The 18,356-nt window shown below is 41.9% G+C and overlaps 1 non-coding gene across 1 annotated transcript; it reads right to left on the minus strand.

Annotated features, from left to right (window-relative positions):
• Window positions 1-17,617: 17,617 nt before the first annotated feature.
• Trnas-cga (transfer RNA serine (anticodon CGA)) lies at window positions 17,618-17,691 on the minus strand. Its single transcript has one exon. It is a non-coding gene; the product is annotated as a tRNA-Ser (tRNA).
• Between the last annotated feature and the right edge of the window lie 665 nt (window positions 17,692-18,356).

The following is an 18,356-nucleotide window of genomic DNA, read 5'->3' on the forward strand; positions in this document are numbered from 1 at the left end:
CTCCTTCCACTACTTCGTCTGACAGCAGCTTAGAAGAATTGATGTGAGACTTTGACATCAAAACATCACTAACTGCATATAACTTTGAAATTCCAGCCAGTAAATGAAGCGAATGACTCCGTCAGTAATTAATTCATGTAATACAAGTGTAATTTTAATGCATTAAATGATTACACAAGCACCATTTTGCGATTAAACTGCAGGTTTAATTTAGTTTCATTCACGGTCGTCCATCGATTCACTTATAGGCAATTTGTTTTTTTTTTTACTTTTTTAAACAGGTTATAGTAAATTTATATGTTTCCTTCTTATTTCTTAAAGTACGCAGTATATTCCTGTACTCTCGTTTCTTGCCAGCAGGCAATCATTCCAAAAGCGTATGTTGATCTACATTTGTTTTATTCCATTAATGTATGACATGAAATTCGATTTTATTAATTTACTCCTTATGAATAAACTGCCTGCTGATGTTACGAAACAAAAATCTATTGATGATAATGGAAAGATGAAATTGAGATGGAGAGAGAGAGAGAGAGGAATTTGGCAAACGTGAAAAGGAACATAGCAATAAACAAGAGTTGTTCACTGTTACTGACACATGTGAGGAAGATGATGTTTTAAGTAATCTCAACAAAACTCAGCTGTTTTGGTGTTTAATGTTCAATTCGTTTTCTCACTGGCTTCGGAAACTTCATGAATCAGATAGCAGTTCCTATGGTTCAGCACTGTATGTTCATTTTCAAGACCAGTGCCATACATTAGATACACGATATCGAGTCTCCCTGAAGATATGTTGACGGTTACCGGGACCTAATAACTTTCGTTCCACTTATTAATTTTTATGGGGGTATGGAGCTATCTCCTTTCTCTACAGCAAACCAAATGTTTTAGCCGGGAGCACGTGTAATTTGGTTAGCAGGCTATCTTTCGGCTCTTCCTGAGAAAACTGCAGTTCCTGCCACTAGAAAATAAAATATCGCCTTATCACAAAATGCATTGTAGGCAGGAGTGTCCTGAAGCAACCGTCTCCCTAGACATCACGGCAGATATACACTACTGGCCATTAGAATTGCTACACCACAAAGATGACGCGCTACAGACACGAAATTTAACCGACAGGAAGAAGATGCCATGATTTGAAAATGATCAGCTTTTCAGAGCATTCACACAAGGTTGGCGCCGGTGGCGACATCTACAACGTGCTGACATGAGGAAAGTTTCCAACCGATTTCTCATACACAAACAGTAGTTGACCGGCGTTTCCTGGTGAAACGTTGTGATGCCTCGTGTAAGGAAGAGAAATGCGTACCATCACGTTTCCGACTTTGATAAAGGTCGGATTGTAGCCTATCACGATTGCGGTTTATCGTATCGCGACACTGCTGCCCGCGTTGGTCGAGATCCAATGACTGTTAGCAGAATATGGAATCGGTGGGTTCAGGAGGGTAATACGGAACGCCAATGGTTCAAATGGCTCAGAGCACTATGGGACTTAACAGATGTGGTCATCAGTCCCCTAAAACTTAGAACTACTTACACCTAACTAACGTAAGGACATCACACACATCCATGACCGAGGCAGGATACGAATCTGCGACCGTAGCAGTCGCGCGGTTCTGGACTGCGCGCCTAGAACCGCGAGACCACCGCGGCCGGCCGTAAGAGATCGTGCAGCCACGTCTCGATCCCTGAGTCAACAGATGGGGACGTTTGCAAGACAACAACCGCGTGCACGAACAGTTTGACAACGTTTGCAGCAGCATGTACTATCAGCTCGGAGACCATGGCTGCGGTTACCCTTGACGCTGCATCACAGACAGGAGCGCCTGCGATGGTGTTCTCAACGACGAACCTGGGTGCACAAATGGCAAAACGTCATTTTTTCGGATGAATCCAGGTTCTGTTTACAGCACCATGACGGCCGCATTCGTGTTTGGCGACATCGCGGTGAACCCACATTGGAAGCGTGTATTCGTTATCGCCATACTGGCGTATCACTCGACGTGATGGTATGGGGTGCCATTGGTTACACGTCTCGGTCACCTCTTGTTCGCATTGACGGCACTTTGAACAGTGGACGTTACATTTCAGATGTGTTACGACCCGTGGCTCTACCCTATTTTCGATCCCTGAGAAACCCTACATTTCAGCAGGGTAATCCACGATACAGAAAATGTTCGACTGCTGCTCTGGCCAGCACATTCTCCAGATCTCTCACCAATTGAAAACGTCTGGTCAATGATAGCCGAGCAACTGGCTCGTCACAATACGCCAGTTACTACACTTGATGAACTGTGGTGTCGTGTTGAAGCTGCATGGGCAGCTGTACGTGTACACGCCATCCAAGCTCTGTTTGACTCAATGCCCAGGCGTATCATGGCCGTTATTACGGCCAAAGGTGGTAGTTCTGGGTACTGATTTCTCAGGATCTATGCACCCAAATTGCGTGAAAATGTAATCACATGTGAGTTCTAGTATAATATATTTGTCTAATGAATACTGGTTTATTATTTTCATTTTATATAAGTTCTCGGCTTGTTGGAAAGACAGCCCTTTCAGTCTCCTAAACACAGACACTCAGGCTGTTCACAAGGATTAGGGTCCAATTTCCGTCTAGATGCCACTGTTACATTGAATAGAACACGTCCTATTTCCTTTCTTATTGTTATCACGCCTTAGGTTTTGCTCCATATCTAGTAATCCAGTCGTGAACGTGATGTTAACCCGTTTGACTTGTGTCGCAAGGAAGAGGCTACATCCTCCTACTAAATATCACATGGACACGTTTTACCTATCTTGGAACCACTCAAGGATTGGATTATCGCTTGTGAGGACACCTATGAAACTGTGTTTACCGTTACGGGAAGTGAGCGAATAACGGAGAGGGATATGATGTGAACATTTCTACTTTTCTCTCCTGGGATAATGTTATAAGCCGATAATTCGTAGGTGCCGATCATTTCTCGCCTGTTTGTTTTTAATTAACCGGCGCGTGTGAAGCGCGCACGAGAACCGTGCACTAACGAAGCAGCACAGTAGACTGCATGCGGGTTGCCGCTTTCGCAGGCGATCGGGGCTGTGTCGGGTGCCAGAACGATAGCGCGACCCGCGCTCGTCGCAAATAAATCACGTTTGTTCCAGAAACATTTGCAATAAAAACTGATTTACTGAATGCTGCTGGAGCTGCGAAGCGAGAGAGGTGCTCGGTCACAGGAATCTGAGCTCCCCCTGACCTTTCTCCGCTCCCAACGTGAAGCTGCACTGCATTCACCCTACAGTACTCCGACCATATATAGAATGAAGAGTAATTCAGAATGCCTTATTTTGCCCCAACTCTTTCGGTTCAAAAATGGTTCAAATGGCTCTAAGGACTATGGGACTTAACATACGAGGTCTAGGGGTAGACTTAGAATTACTTAAACCTAATTAACCTAAGGACATCAAATTTAAAAAATTTGTAAAAATTTGCCAACCGGTTGCATAGATTTTCTATATACATTGACCTGGTTTCGTCACCTCTAATGGTGACTTCATCAGAAAGTAAGGTAATTACGCCGGGAATTAAATTTCCTAGATCTGTAGTTGGCCATAATAGAGAATAAAATAATTTTTGACATTTTTTCTGAAAGCCCACGAGTACTAATCGTACCATACCTGCAGACTCGATACACCCTCAATCTCATAAGAAAGCATTCTTTCATTCAGCAATTCACCGTGATGTGGCTACTCCCTTATCATCAGAAAAACTGCAGAAAGAAATTGATGTAATTAAGACAGTGCATTTAAAAACGCCTATCAACCCTCACTAGTGGAAAACATCCTTAAAGAAAAAACTAAAGAGTCATCACTTTAGGTACTGGTCAAACTAATAATAATGATAAAAAGTACATCTCAATACCCTTTTTAGGTAACATATCGTATAGCATTCATCGTCTGTTAACTAAAAAATACGGCTGCAAAGTTGCTTTCTCCAGACATAATAATTTACAAAAATATTTAATTCATAATCTAAAAGCTTCAAATGAACCCTTACGTGGCTCAGGGGTATATAAAATTTCCTGTAATACATGTCTAGCATTTTATATTGGACAGACAGACAGACCTTTCAAAGTTAGATACAAAGAACATCTTTAAGGCAAAAAAGGCGCTAATGTGCACAATTAAACATTTGCAGAACATCTTTTCATAACAGGGCATAACCCGAAAGAATTAAACGAAATGACAATTCTGCATATAGAAAAGAAAGGGAGAAAACTTGATGTCTTGTAAGAACTTGAAATTTTCGTGCGCACTCCAAATAAAGATGACATGTTGAATGAACAAGTACAGTTGAAAAATAGAAATTTCTTAATTGCTTTTAAACCAGTGCTTTCAGTTTTATGATACTTACAATCCAGGTTCTCTCCTCCTTATCAGAAACATTATTTTACCTCTGTTAAGTTACGCTCATTACTAACACACCAGATGACCTATGTGTCCTAGTATGCAAGCTTTCTTTTCAAATTTTGTGTCATGTAATGAACTGGTGTTGTTCATTACATATGTAATTCCTGTCGTATTTAAATCCGGCTTTACCTGTGCTTCGTAAAACTTTGTACTGTTTTATCCCGGTTCAAGCTCATTTATAAATGTTACTCAATAATTTATAAAATTAATTTTTGTTAAAAGCTATATTGTTTATACGTATGATTTACTTCAGAAAATGTGTAATATACAAAATTATTCTGTTCAGGTTACTAGTGGCCCGCTTGTGGCGCGCCCTACATTACGTTTACTTGGCAGCGTGACTAATCGCACACAGTCAGTCTCCTCACACCACGCTGGTGTTACTTATGTTTTGATGTTTGACTTTCTGAAGAACATTATGTCTTACATTTTAATGTATGACTTGAGCAACTCAACTTTTAAATCACTTTACATCTTTGATGATATGTTCTTCATGTAAGTACTAATTGTTTTACACTCGTTTAATTAATGTAAACTTTTATTAGATAAGATATTTAATCTGCCATATTCATTTTAGGTAATTACTTTACTTTCTGATGAAGTCACCCTTAGAGGTGGCGAAACCTGGTCAAGGTATATAGAAAATCTATGCAACCGGTTGGCAGAATTTTACATATTTTTTAAATTTGTGTATACTGTTGCTGCAAACGTCAGCCATGTTCAAAGTTGTTCTAAGGACATCACACATATCCATGCCCGAGGCAGGATTTGAACCTGCGACCGAAACAGCAGTGCAGTTCCGGACTTAAGCACCCAGAATCGCTTGGCCACAGCGGTCGGACCTCTTTCGGTGTTTATGCGTTTGATGCGCTAGAGATTCCTGTGGGAATTAATACTGCATAGTGACACAAGTGCTGTGAAGATTCGGTGGTAAGCTGTCGAAGCAGACTGGTTCATATCCGCTGCAGCAAATCAGTCGGGATCTGGTAATGAGGACAAACCGGACACGTCAACAAGACAGCGAACCTCATTGCTGTGGTCCAGCATGCAATGGTCGTGGCGTTCGATAGTTTTCCAAACAGTGCTTTTACAGATTCGTCATTAATGATGGAGCAAGCATTACATAAAACAGTTTTTCATGGGAAAACTAGATCTTTCTGCCGGGTTTGAAGACACTAACTTACTGATATTACATTCTCTGATCTCGACGATGTTTGCTGGGTGTTATGAATTCGTTTCACAACACTTCATTCAACGTATTTTACTTAACATATGTTTTCCGCTCACATATGGTGAAATTTCGTCTACGCCACCTTTCTTCTGAAGTAACCATATGTTGCTCTTATGCTCTTCTCTATAGGTTTAGGTTCATTAGGGGTTAAAATTGATGCAACGCCAGGTCGACTAAACCAAGGAACATTTACAATAAACCGGCCTGGACTGTTCTTTGGACAATGCTCAGAAATTTGTGGAGCAAATTATTACGGCTTTGTAAACAGGCTCCAAAACGATTCGGAAGTGGAATGAGTTATCCTTAATGTAAGACTAGATGCTCCCACATCTTCGAACCGATAGATATCAGTTGCTGATTGATGACTAACTTGAGACGCCCGCTAAACCCGCTGGGAAGAACAGGTAATAGGATTGTGGAAAGGGACAATGGTTGAAGTTAGTTTCTGCTTCTAATTGTCATTTATCGTAATTTAGCAACTCTTTCACGGCTGAAGGTCTCCAACAAGAAATCTTAACAACATAAAATTCCAATTAAGACAGCAACAAAATAATTAAAAAAACAACACACGTAAAGTGCAATACAAATGGCTGAGGGCCACAATTAATTTCTAAAAATCTTAGAACATATTACCATATACCTTTAAAGGCAGAAGTCCAAAAATAAATCTTTTAAAAACTCAAAAATTAAATTAAGATAGCAAAAAAATAATTTAAAACCCAAGAGTCAACATATACAAGGTGAAACACAAATGGCCGAAGACCAGAATAAATTTCAAAACTTCAGAATTATTATCATAGACCTTTAAAGGCAGAAGGCCAGCATTTTTAACAACAAGAAATCTTAAAAATCCAATTAAGATAGCAGTATAATAATTTAACGAAGCAACATATGCAAGTTGCAATACCAATGGCTGAGGGCCACAATTAAACTTCAAAATTTTTAAATTTATTACCATAATCTTTAAAGGCAGAAGGCCGCAGTTTTTAAGCTTGAAAAATAAATTTAAAAATTAATTTTGCAAAATTTAAGAACGCAAAAAAATAACCATAAGCCTAAAATTTAAAATAGCTGACAACAGATAATTAAATACCGGTGGCACTCAGAAATCCTCCAGGGAGATCAGTCTGCCCTCGTTCTCTTAGGTGAAACAGGTGGTGAGCCCAGCTACACTTGACCCGTCGGAACCCCACTAGTGGACAGCCACGGACCGACCGACACAACGATTTGCTTCCCGTCAATCAGTACAAGAGAACTCAAACAGAAAAGGTTACAAACGTGATAATCCACAATGGAGTATTTATCAGTCGTGAAAATTACACTCAACTTCGACATCCTGGGTCGGTAAACCACGAAGCTCGTAGCGATCGGACCGCTCCACGCACGCTGCGATATTGCGCAGGCCCAGGCGGCGGACCCAGGCGACTGCACCGCACGGAGATGTCCTCCCTGGTCCTTACCAACCAACCGACTGCCTGCTGATCGGTCCACGACTGCTGCTCTGTCGCGACTGCACTGCTGATGCGTCTCCGACTCACTTCCACACACAAGACGGCGGAAATACTGTCTCGAACCCAACCATGTAGAGGAAACACGCCCACTGGCTATACGACATCACTGCACCACGAAAAGACCGACCCCAGTTCCACAAGATGGTAATTGAAGGGGCCCAGAAGCGCTCAGAGAACCAGCCCGATAAGACGACCGACTCGGCAGAGCCACTACGCCGACAACATTTAAAATAATCGTCAGTGGGACTAACGCTAATTACCTGACAAACACTCGCACGAAGACCTGAACGATTGGGAGTCGATGCACACACACACACACACACAGAGCCGACTCATGATCGATCGGCGAGGGAAAAGCGCGTCGACAGGTAGGACGACCGACCGACGATCCATGAAGACTGTGGCCAGGTTCATGTGATGAGTGGCGGAAATGGTCGGGCGAGCCATGTCGACGCAGACCTCGCTACTACTCCAACCCGACTGGCCTAGTGCCGCATTGCCACTTCCAGACTGACAGGTCCAGATTGACAGGTCCAGACTGAGCTCCAGACGCGCTCCACCTGACTGGCAGACCCGAACTCACGAGACGAACTGCCAATCCCAACTCGCAACCCGAACTGCGACCAACTAACTTCCAACAGACAACGAGCCGGAAGTAACAGCAGTCGAGCAAAGACTACGAGAGGGGATATATCGATACGCGCTGCTAACGCCGTTCACGGTCAGGCAAAGCAGCAACTCAGTGACAGTAGTAATTTAAATTAACGTAGTGAGATGGAAGTACGTTAAAAACAGCGTGTAAAATACATGATGGCGGAAACACGAGCCACGCACGTCTCATAACGTTTAATACTTTGGTCCTTGAAGAAGGCCCATTCCTGATCCCAATTCATTAAAAAGTAGTTTCAAATTGGCATCTCTGTTGTTGTAGGACAAATTAAAACAGTTATCAGTAATATATTAACAGCGACTTTTAAGGTACCTCATTTCTTCTTTGGCATAATAGGTCATCTACCAGCACATTAAAAAGTATCCGAATGACGTGTGTTACGTTCTGCCTCATTTGCATACATTCCAGGTGGAGTAACTGTCTTTTAGGTTCTCTAATCGGTTTTCAGTACAGTTGTTTGATTATGCAAAATGGTTACCACGATTGACCAATAGAAGACGCTGCTCCATGTACCAATATCTGTGGATGTAAATTGATACAACGATGCTATACATGTCAGGGAACATTTTATTAGAGATGAGACAGTCCTTAACGTTTGTAAAACCAAATTATTACGTCAAGTGACTTTTCCAACTTATCACCACTATCATTTTGAGACAACAGATGCACGTAACTCAACCTCATCAATCTTTCCGCAATTCTTTCCCAAAACGAATTTATTTTCCACATAGGACATTTCTCAAGAATATGTGGACTAAAATTGTTCGATGAGAATTAAAGTATTCTTGTTCTTTTTCGGACCAGTTAGTTGCTGTCATTCTGATAACTGCTTAATGGACTGTCCACTTAGAAAATCGTGATTAACAGCTCAAGTGCTCTGTGGAAACGTCAGCATCAAGAAGGTACCACTAGTAATTTCACTGTATTCATGGCTTCATTTAGGCCTATGAGAAGTTCGGAAGTCACTTATCGCCCTTGGGGAGTGATGACCTCAGATGTCCCATAGTACTCAGAACCATTTCAACCTATCGCCCTTATTATCCAACACTCAGTGACATTAAAATTTACGGATTCGATTCCCGGCGGGGTCAGGGATTTTCTCTGCCTCGTGATGACTGGGTGTTGTGTGACGTCCATAGGTTAGTTAGGTTTAAGTAGTTCTAAGTTCTAGGGGACTGATGACCATGGATGTTAAGTCCCATAGTGCTCAGAGCCATTTGAACCATTAAAATTTACATCGATCTTATCTCATAATTACAGTGATCTGAATGTGTACACCATAGAAACAATGTAAATCTAAGAAAATATCCTGTCAGTTACTGAAATGAATTTTAACAGAGATGACTAACTGTATTGTTCTAGGTATGCTTTCAAGCCCAGTATCTACAGGCAGTGCAAAGTAAGCAAAGTTTTCGTTCCTGACCGATTTCTGAACACAGGAATTATCTTTATGTGCCTATGCCTAGAGTGAGCTGATATACGTTTAACTACTATTAGATAGTAAATCTGAACTTTAAATTACATTACAATAATCTTTGTACTGGCCTAGGGCTCCTGTCCAGCATTAATGGTCCCTGTTAACTAACCACGGAGCATATAAAATATGGTGTCTTTCGCTCATTTTGTTCTGATTTTATAGAGATGTGAAAGCCGTGGAGGAAGCTCGAACCTACGTGCCTTATAAAGAGTGATTGTTATCGAAGAAATCACACCAGAAAATAGTTTTCTCACATCACTGACGATTTTTTTGACATGAATTACACGCCACATTCAGTAAACTTGTAACGCTACCGCCCTTCTCGGACGTACGTTAGCTCTATAAAGCCTGTACTGTAATAAGTTCACGGGCTTCACCTTATAAACAAGGATTTTAGTACATAAGTTGACCGCGTGTACCTAATAGAAGCAAGATCGGACTTATTCTCAGTCGATAACTACAGTGCTGCATCAAGCAAATGTAAAGTGAACTACTCTTTCGCATGGACAAGAAGTACACACAGTAGATGCTACCTATCATTAACAATTCGGTCGCCAGCCTACTTAGGCAATGAGTGAGTTTTTCCTTGTACAAGTAGGTGCATGTACAAGCATAGTAACTCGTAGTAATGAAGCGTTATGTGGCAAATTTTGAAACCGGAAAAATCCACTGAACTAAAATTTTCTCTTTTTGTACTAATTTGGACGAGCTAAATTTATACAACACCACACAGAAATGATTACTACGAACTACATTTTGTATATTGATCAGACTGAAATCGGGCATAGATTGCCCTAGCATTAGCAATCTCGAAAGCACACACACTATGTCACTATTAAGGATGGAACAAACATTAATTCACTTAGTATTAATATAGAATTTAGCTTTACTGTTCAAATCTGATCAACATATTTCAAGGTTTGAAATAATGAACAAGAGAAGGGGGGGGGGGGGGGGGGGCTGAAACTGTTATGGTCGTTATACTGAAACTATTAAGTACTGAAGGCAAATTAACACTCAAAATTATCAATCTATGGATAACTACTCTTTTGTCTTACTTCTGAATAATTTAACTGTCATTATTTCTGTTTCAAATTAATTAAATATCATCGCTAACTCAATTAAAAAAACTCTCTTCCAATTTAATCATATTTTCGTTCTTTACCAACATTTGCAATAATACGGAGAACTTTAGATTCCTTTATGGCATAGATTAATCTGATGGTAATTTTCATTAACACTAACATTAAATTTTCAGACCGAGCGAGGTGGCGCAGTGGTAAGACACTGGACTCGCATTCGGGAGGACGACGGTTCAATCCAGCGTCCAGCCATCCTGATTTAGGTTTTCCGTGATTTCCCTAAATCGCTCCAGGCAAATGTCGGGATGGTTCCTTTCAAAGGGCACGGCCGACTTCCTTCCCCGTCCTTCCCTAATTCGAATAGACCGATGACCTCGCTGTCTGGTCTCCTTCCCCAACCAACCAACCAACCAACCAAATTTTCAGTTTAGGATACTCGGATTGCACAATACGAGGTAAGGATCCTGTCTAGGTCAGTGATCAGGATAAGTCATGGCTAAAGCAATTCTGGTAAGTCACGTTATTATTGAACAGTTAGAAACAGTTTCGACGCTGGTCCACACAGATACACTTCTAAAGATGAAATAAATGTTTGATCTGTGTAAGTCGGTGCGGCGGATGGCGGGCAGCGAGATAGCGGGCAGCACGGCACACATACAAGCACGGCTAAGGCTCACACAACATCGGCACTTTCCATCTTCTTAGCGTCGTAATCTTTCCAATTTTGTGCCTCAGAATATAGCCATGCCAAGTAGTCGTCGGAATCGGTTCATCCGAGGCTCAATGGGATCCACTTTTCCTGGGTAGCCTCCTCGGTACAGTACGTGTACTTCCGACTGTAGCTCGCCTCCGACTGTAATACTGAGCCCGTTGTGCCGAACCGCGCCAGTGTGCGTTTTTCCGCCTCGCCTGCCTCCACCTTTTCCCGCTCCCCTACAGGTAGGGTATTCACCACAGGTTTTCTACTACACATATCCTAATGCATTACCTACGTATGGACCAAGTGTATAAATTACAATTTTCACATCTTACAATAGTTTTAACATTAAATACACTTTCCTTTGATTACCACATTATTTGAAATCTAACATAAATAATAATATTAATTTCAAAAGTTGCTCACAGTTTCTTTAACATGACACGAAAAGAATCGAAAAAGAAATTCAACACATTACTTATATTAATTTATCTAAATTCACAAAGAAAAAAAAATTATTATATGTATAGTTGTCGTTACAAACTCATCGGTTATACCTATGTCAGTGAACAAATTAAATGGTATTCTCCAGCGAGAATTGAACCTAGAACGAACGCAATCTTGGTTTTACGATACGACAACATTTCCAGAGACCTAACACCCAAATGCAGCATTTGATGCTATCTGACTGCCATTTTGATGGCAAGGACAGATAAATCCAAAAGAAAACGACAAGATTAGTTTTAGTTCGTACATAGACTGACTTCCTACGGCTAAATAAATGCATTTGGTAGTTAATGACACGTTATAAATGACATTAATTCAGAATATTGAATTACAATAGATAAAACATCAAATTAATTTGTTAACTTAATTCCGTTCCAATCCAGGAATTAATTCGGCTGTCACAGTGTGGCCAGATATGTTCTACAACGCTGGCGCGTCCCAATCATTCTCGCAGCAGTCAGGAATATGGTTCCACTACTCATACCCAGCAAACCAGGAGTGAAAGCTGCGCATCAAACTCTCAAGCCACCAAATTGACACATGCTTCAGTTACGACTGGTGTAAGTAAATGAGCATAAATCCACTGAATCATCATAAATCAAGAGCATGGACAAATTAATTACACGGACCTTCATGTCATATATGTCTATACAGGGTGTTACAAAAATGTACGGCCAACCTTTCAGGAAACATTCCTCACACACAAAGAAAGAAAATATGTTATGTGGACATGTGTCAGGAAAAGCTTACTTTCCATGTGAGAGCTCATTTTATTACTTCTCTTCAAATCACATTAATCATGGAATGGAAACATACAGCAACAGAACGTACCAGAGTGACTTCAAACACTTTGTTACAGAAAATGTTCAAAATGTCCTCGGTTAGCGAGGATACATGCATCCACCCTCCGTCGCATGGAATCCCTGATGCGCTGATGCAGCCCTGGAGAATGGCGTATTGTATCACAGCCGTCCACAATACGAGCACGAAGAGTCTCTACATTTGGTACCGGGGTTGCGTAGACAAGAGCTTTCAAATGCCCCCATAAATAAAAGTGAAGAGGGTTGAGGTCAGGGGGGCTTGGAGGCCATGGAATTGGTCCGCCTCTACCAATCCATCGGTCACCGAATCTGTTGTTGAGAAGCGTACGAACACTTCGACTGAAATGTGCAGGAGCTCCATCGTGCATGAACCACATGTTGTGTCGTACTTGTAAAGGCACATGTTCCAGCAGCACAGGTAGAGTATCCCGTATGAAATCATGATAACGTGCTCCATTGAGCGGAGGTCGAAGAACATTGGGCCCAATCAAGACATCACCAACTATGCCTGCCCACACGTTCACAGAAAATCTGTGTTGATGACGTGATCGCACAATTGCGTGCGGATTCTCGTCAGCCCACACATGTTGATTGTGAAAATTTACGATTTGATCACGTTGGAATGAAGCCTCATCCGTAAAGGGAACATTTTCACTGAAATCAGGATTGACACATTGTTGGATGAACTATTCGCAGAAGTGTACCCGTGGATGCCAGTCAGCTGCTCACAGTGCCTGCACGTGGTACGGAAACAATTGGTTCCCCCGTAGCACTTTCCATACAGTGACGTGGTCAACGTTGCCTTTTACAGCAGCAACTTCTCTGACGCTGACATTAGGGTTATCGTCCACTGCACGAAGAATTGCCTCGTTCATTGCAGGTGTCATCGCCGTTCTAGGTCTTCCCCAGTCGCGAGTCATAGGCTGAATTGTTCCGTGCTCCCTAAGACGCCGATCAGTTGCTTCGAACGTCTTCCTGTCGGGACACCTTCGTTCTGGAAATCTGTCTCGATACAAACGTACCGCGCCACGGCTATTGCCCCGTGCTAATCCATACGTCAAATGGGCATCTGCTAACTCCGCATTTGTAAACATTGCACTGACTGCAAAACCACGTTCGTGATGAACACTAACCTGTTGATGCTACGTACTGATGTGTTTGATGCTAGTACTGTAGAGCAATGAGTCGAATGTCAACACAAGCACCGAAGTCAACATTACCTTCCTTCAATTGGGCCAACTGGCGGTGAATCGAGGAAGTACAGTACATACTGACGAAACTAAAATGAGCTCTAAAATGTGAATTAAGCGCTCCGGACACATGTCCACATAACATCTTTTCTTTATTTGTGTTAAAGTTTGGCCGTACCTTTTTGTAACACCCTGTATACTACTTTTATTTCTTTTATCTTGAATACCTGAATAATCATACGAGAATTAGGGTGTTAATAACAGTGAAAATAGATTACTGTGTTACTTCACATAAGAAAATAACTAGTCATTCGTCGACGGACTCAATAATAGAAAGTCCTTGTGCAGAGAATACTGAAGTGTGTAGACACTATCTAGCTGCTGCTAGTTCGTTGTGTTATCACCAAGATCCTTTAACATCGCTCTTTCTCAGGAATATTCAAACTCATACTTAAATTCCACCGCTGAAGGAGTTGTTCAACAGTGTGTGAACTGCATCAACACCTTTGTGTCCCATACACAGCACAACCCTATCTCATCCTTGTTAATCTAGGCGTTATATACTATGTTTAAAATTTTCTGCAGATTTAATTTCTTCGCAGCAGACAGCCATATGATTTTGGTAGAGCTATACATGACTAGTAGACTACTACGCAATGATACACACCCATTAGTCGGCATGTCTCCAACATCCACACCGGATTTCCAATAAATTATGATACGACATAATGAAACATTAAACTTGATGCCTTGTTGTCATTGCGCATTCGAAACTTGGCAGTTCCTTGTGGGCCAAAAACCTCGCTTATTAATGTGGTTCAAAAAAATGGTTCAAATGGCTCTGAGCACTATGGGACTTAACTTCTTTGGTCGTGAGTCCCCTAGAACATAGAACTAATTAAACCTTACTAACCTAAGGACGTCGCACACATCCATGCCCGAGGCAGGATTCGAACCTGCGACCGCAGCGGTCGCGCGGTTCCAGACTGTAGAGCCTATAACCGCTCGACCACTCCGGCCGGCTACTAATGTGGTACGCTACTGAAAATGTTTTTGTGTGTGTGCTCTCGAATCTGTACTGTGCTCTCGAGGAGGTATAACCACGATGTACCAGATTTCACGAGTTCAAAATGGCCCTAGAATTAGTTTATGAACAATGAATTTTCGCCAATTAGCGCAGTATGTAAACTATTATTTGCATCGTGTTCTATCGTTGGGCCTTTGTCATTCACAGCAATACTCTACAAGGCTCAAGAAATTCCTTCACTGTTAGCTGTGAATATTAGACAGAAGGTCCTGCAGCTCCTTCTGTTATTAAGAGATATCACTCTTCGTCTATGTGTAATATTGGGAAAATTTCCTCCGCGCCAGCTCGTTCTTACAGGCTTCTAAATGAAATTTTACAAAGTAGCTCGGTGTTTCCGAAGAAATCAACTATGGCTATTCGAGCAATACTCTGAATTGTGGTTGCTGGGAGATTTAGGAACTGTTTTGAAAGTCATGCGTCACACGAGGAACAATAATATTATGATAATAGTGGTCCATTAGATCATTTAGCTCGTGATTATCAGAAGTTGCCTGTTTAGTCTATACAAGAATTGCAGTTCGAACTCAGAGATTTTCTGAAGGGCGTTACAGTATTTCATTCTGGTCTTCTTCAGTTTCTTTAGAGAAGGGGAGAAACAACTGACCTGGCATACACCATTTTTCCACCGGCATTGGCTCTATGGCAACAGCTGAATTCGCATCAGCAGATGGGCACTATATCGCAGAGCCAGTAAGACGCCTATGGGAGGAATCTTCTCTCACTGGCGTAGTAGAAGGGTAGCGCAGAAAGTATAACAGATTGCTCACGTAGATAAGGATGAGGAAAAGTACTGTAAATTAAAGTAAAATGACTTTCTTGCAGTCGAAAAATTGATTTTTTCAAACTCCTTTATTATATAAACAACTAATCTATGAAGGTATAGGCACATATAAGCTGTAGGAAATGCTAAACACAAATGCTGATTTTAATGCAATGTATTCACCGACCAATTTCAATCGTCAGATTTCAGTTAATGACTATCTTGAGCCGGTTTAATGTCTTCTTTTGTAGTGTTCAGCACCTGCATTTCACCTAGTAATAGTTGACAGAATTCTTCTGTTTTAATTAAATCGTATGCCTTGGATTTAGAAAAATATGTGATAAGTAATGTTGGTTTTATAATTGGTATTTGACAATCGTGAACATCGTCCTGGAATGAAACCAGTCAGTAAGTAAATTGCTTTAAAGTCAGCATTTGTGTTATGCATTTCCTACATGCCATTTATCATGTATGAATTGTTTAGAATATTTCATCGTAATTATCAAAATAGAACCCATTAGGTTGAAAGGACAATTCATCTCCAGTCCCGAACGTACGTCAACGAACGCAGGTTTGCCATGAAACGAAATGATGTTTCTAAATATTTACTTTTCAAATAAGAAAATATTTTTTCTACCTCTCAAAATTTCATAATGCTGGTGACCTAAGGTTGCAGTGTAAGAGGTCCATGAATAAGGAATTTGTTGCTAGCGCACTCGAGCAGATGTAATTTCGATGGATTGCTCACGCGCTGCCTGCGATATGTAAGCTATAAGAGAATCACAGACCAGAGAGCAGTGTGGTCAGCAGTAGGAACTGTGTAGCAGTAGGAGTAAGTAGTTGCTAGCAGTCTGGTGTATCGTGTTGGCTGGGCCGGTCGTGGGGCATGATGGCGGGGCCTCAGCGATATAATATAAAGTAAAAGCAGCCTCGCGCATATGTAGTATTCTTATATCAATCCCATGTAATTTTTATTAAAAAAAATCTCTTAATGATAATCTTTCTTATAAAATTTAACTTTTTCACAATCATTCATATCAATTTAAAGAATTTACTAATTTCTCGAATCCATGGTCATCCCTACTATTGTGAAGAAAAATCAGTTGTTTCTTTTTATAAATGACAAATCTATCGGCCGGCAATGCACTTGGCTGTGCGAGAAAAATTTCTTATGGGAGCAGATGTGAGGTCCTTGATTAAGGAATTTGTTGAAACTTTCTGGCAGATTAAAATTGTGTGCCTGACCGAGATACGAACTCGGGACCATTGCCTTTCGTGGGCAAGTGCTCTACCAACTGAGCTACCGAAGCTCGACTCACGCCCGATACTCACAGCTTTACTTCTGCCAGTACCTCGTCTCCTATCTTCCAAACTTTACAGAAGCTCTCCTGCGAACCTTGCAGAACTAGCACTCCTGAAAGAAAGGATATTGCGGAGACATGCTTAGCCACAGCCTGGGGGATGTTTCCAGAATGAGATTTTCACTCTGCAGCGGAGTGTGCGCTGATATGAAACTTCCTGGCAGATTAAAACTGTGTGCCCGACCGAGACTCGAGAACGGGACCTTTGCCTTTCGCGGGCAAGTGCTCTACCAACTGAGCTACCGAAGCACGACTCACGCCCGGTACTCACAGCTTTACTTTTGCCAGTACCTCGTCTCCTACCTTCCAAACTTTACAGAAGCTCTCCTGCGAACCTTGCAGAATTAGCACTCCTGAAAGAAAGGATATTGCGGAGACATGGCTTTGCCACAGCCTGGGGGATGTTTCCAGAATGAGAATTTCACTCTGCAGCGGAGTGTGCGCTGATATGAAACTTCCTGGCAGATTAAAACTGTGTGCCCGACCGAGACTCGAACTCGGAAAGTTTGCCATTCGCGGGCAAGTGCTCTACCAACTGAGCTACCGAAGCACGACTCACGCCCGGTACTCACAGATTTACTTCTGCCAGTACCTCGGCTCCTACGTTCCAAACTTTACAGAAGCTCTCCTGCGAATCTTGCAGAACTAGCACTCCTGAAAGAAATGATATTGCGGAGACATGGCTTAGCCACAGCCTGGGGGATGTTTCCAGAATGAGGTTTTCACTCTGCAGCGGAGTGTGCGCTGATATGAAACTTCCTGGCAGATTAAAACTTTGTGCCCGACCGAGGCTCGAACTCGGGACCTTGCCTTTCGAGGGCAAGTGCTCTACCAACTGAGCTACCGAAGCACGACTCACGGCCGGTACTCACAGCTGTACTTTTGCCAGTACCTCGTCTCCTACCTTCCAAACTTTACAGAAGCTCTACTGCGAACTTGCAGGTTCGGTCGGGCACACAGTTTTAATCTGCCAGGAAGTTTCATATCAGCGCATACTCCGCTGCAGAGTGAAAATCTCATTCAAGGAATTTGTTGCTAGCGCGCTCGAGCAGATGGAATTTCGATGGATTGCTCACGCGCTGCCTGCGATATGTAAGCCATAAGAGAATCTCAGACCAGAGAGCAGTGTTGTCAGCAGTAGGAACTGTGTAGCAGTACAAATAAGTAGTTGGTAGTAGTCTGGTGTAGTGTTGGCTGGGCCGGTTGTGGGGCATGATAGCGGAGCCTGAGCGATATAATATAAGGTAAAAGCAGCCTCGCGCATATGTAGTATTCTTATACCAAGTCCCATGTAATTTTTTTAATATTTATTGATACAAGAATACTACATATGCGCACTTCATATATGAATACTACATATGCACGAAGCTGCCTTTACCTTATATTATATCGCTCAGGCTCCGCCATCATGCCCCACGACCGGCCCAGCCAACACTACACCAGACTACTAGCAACTACTTACTTGTACTGCTACACAGTTCCTACTGCTGACAACACTGCTCTCTGGTCTGAGGTA

The sequence above is a fragment of the Schistocerca serialis genome, chromosome 9 (genome assembly GCF_023864345.2).
Source record: "Schistocerca serialis cubense isolate TAMUIC-IGC-003099 chromosome 9, iqSchSeri2.2, whole genome shotgun sequence".
NCBI classification, from domain to species: domain Eukaryota; kingdom Metazoa; phylum Arthropoda; class Insecta; order Orthoptera; family Acrididae; genus Schistocerca; species Schistocerca serialis.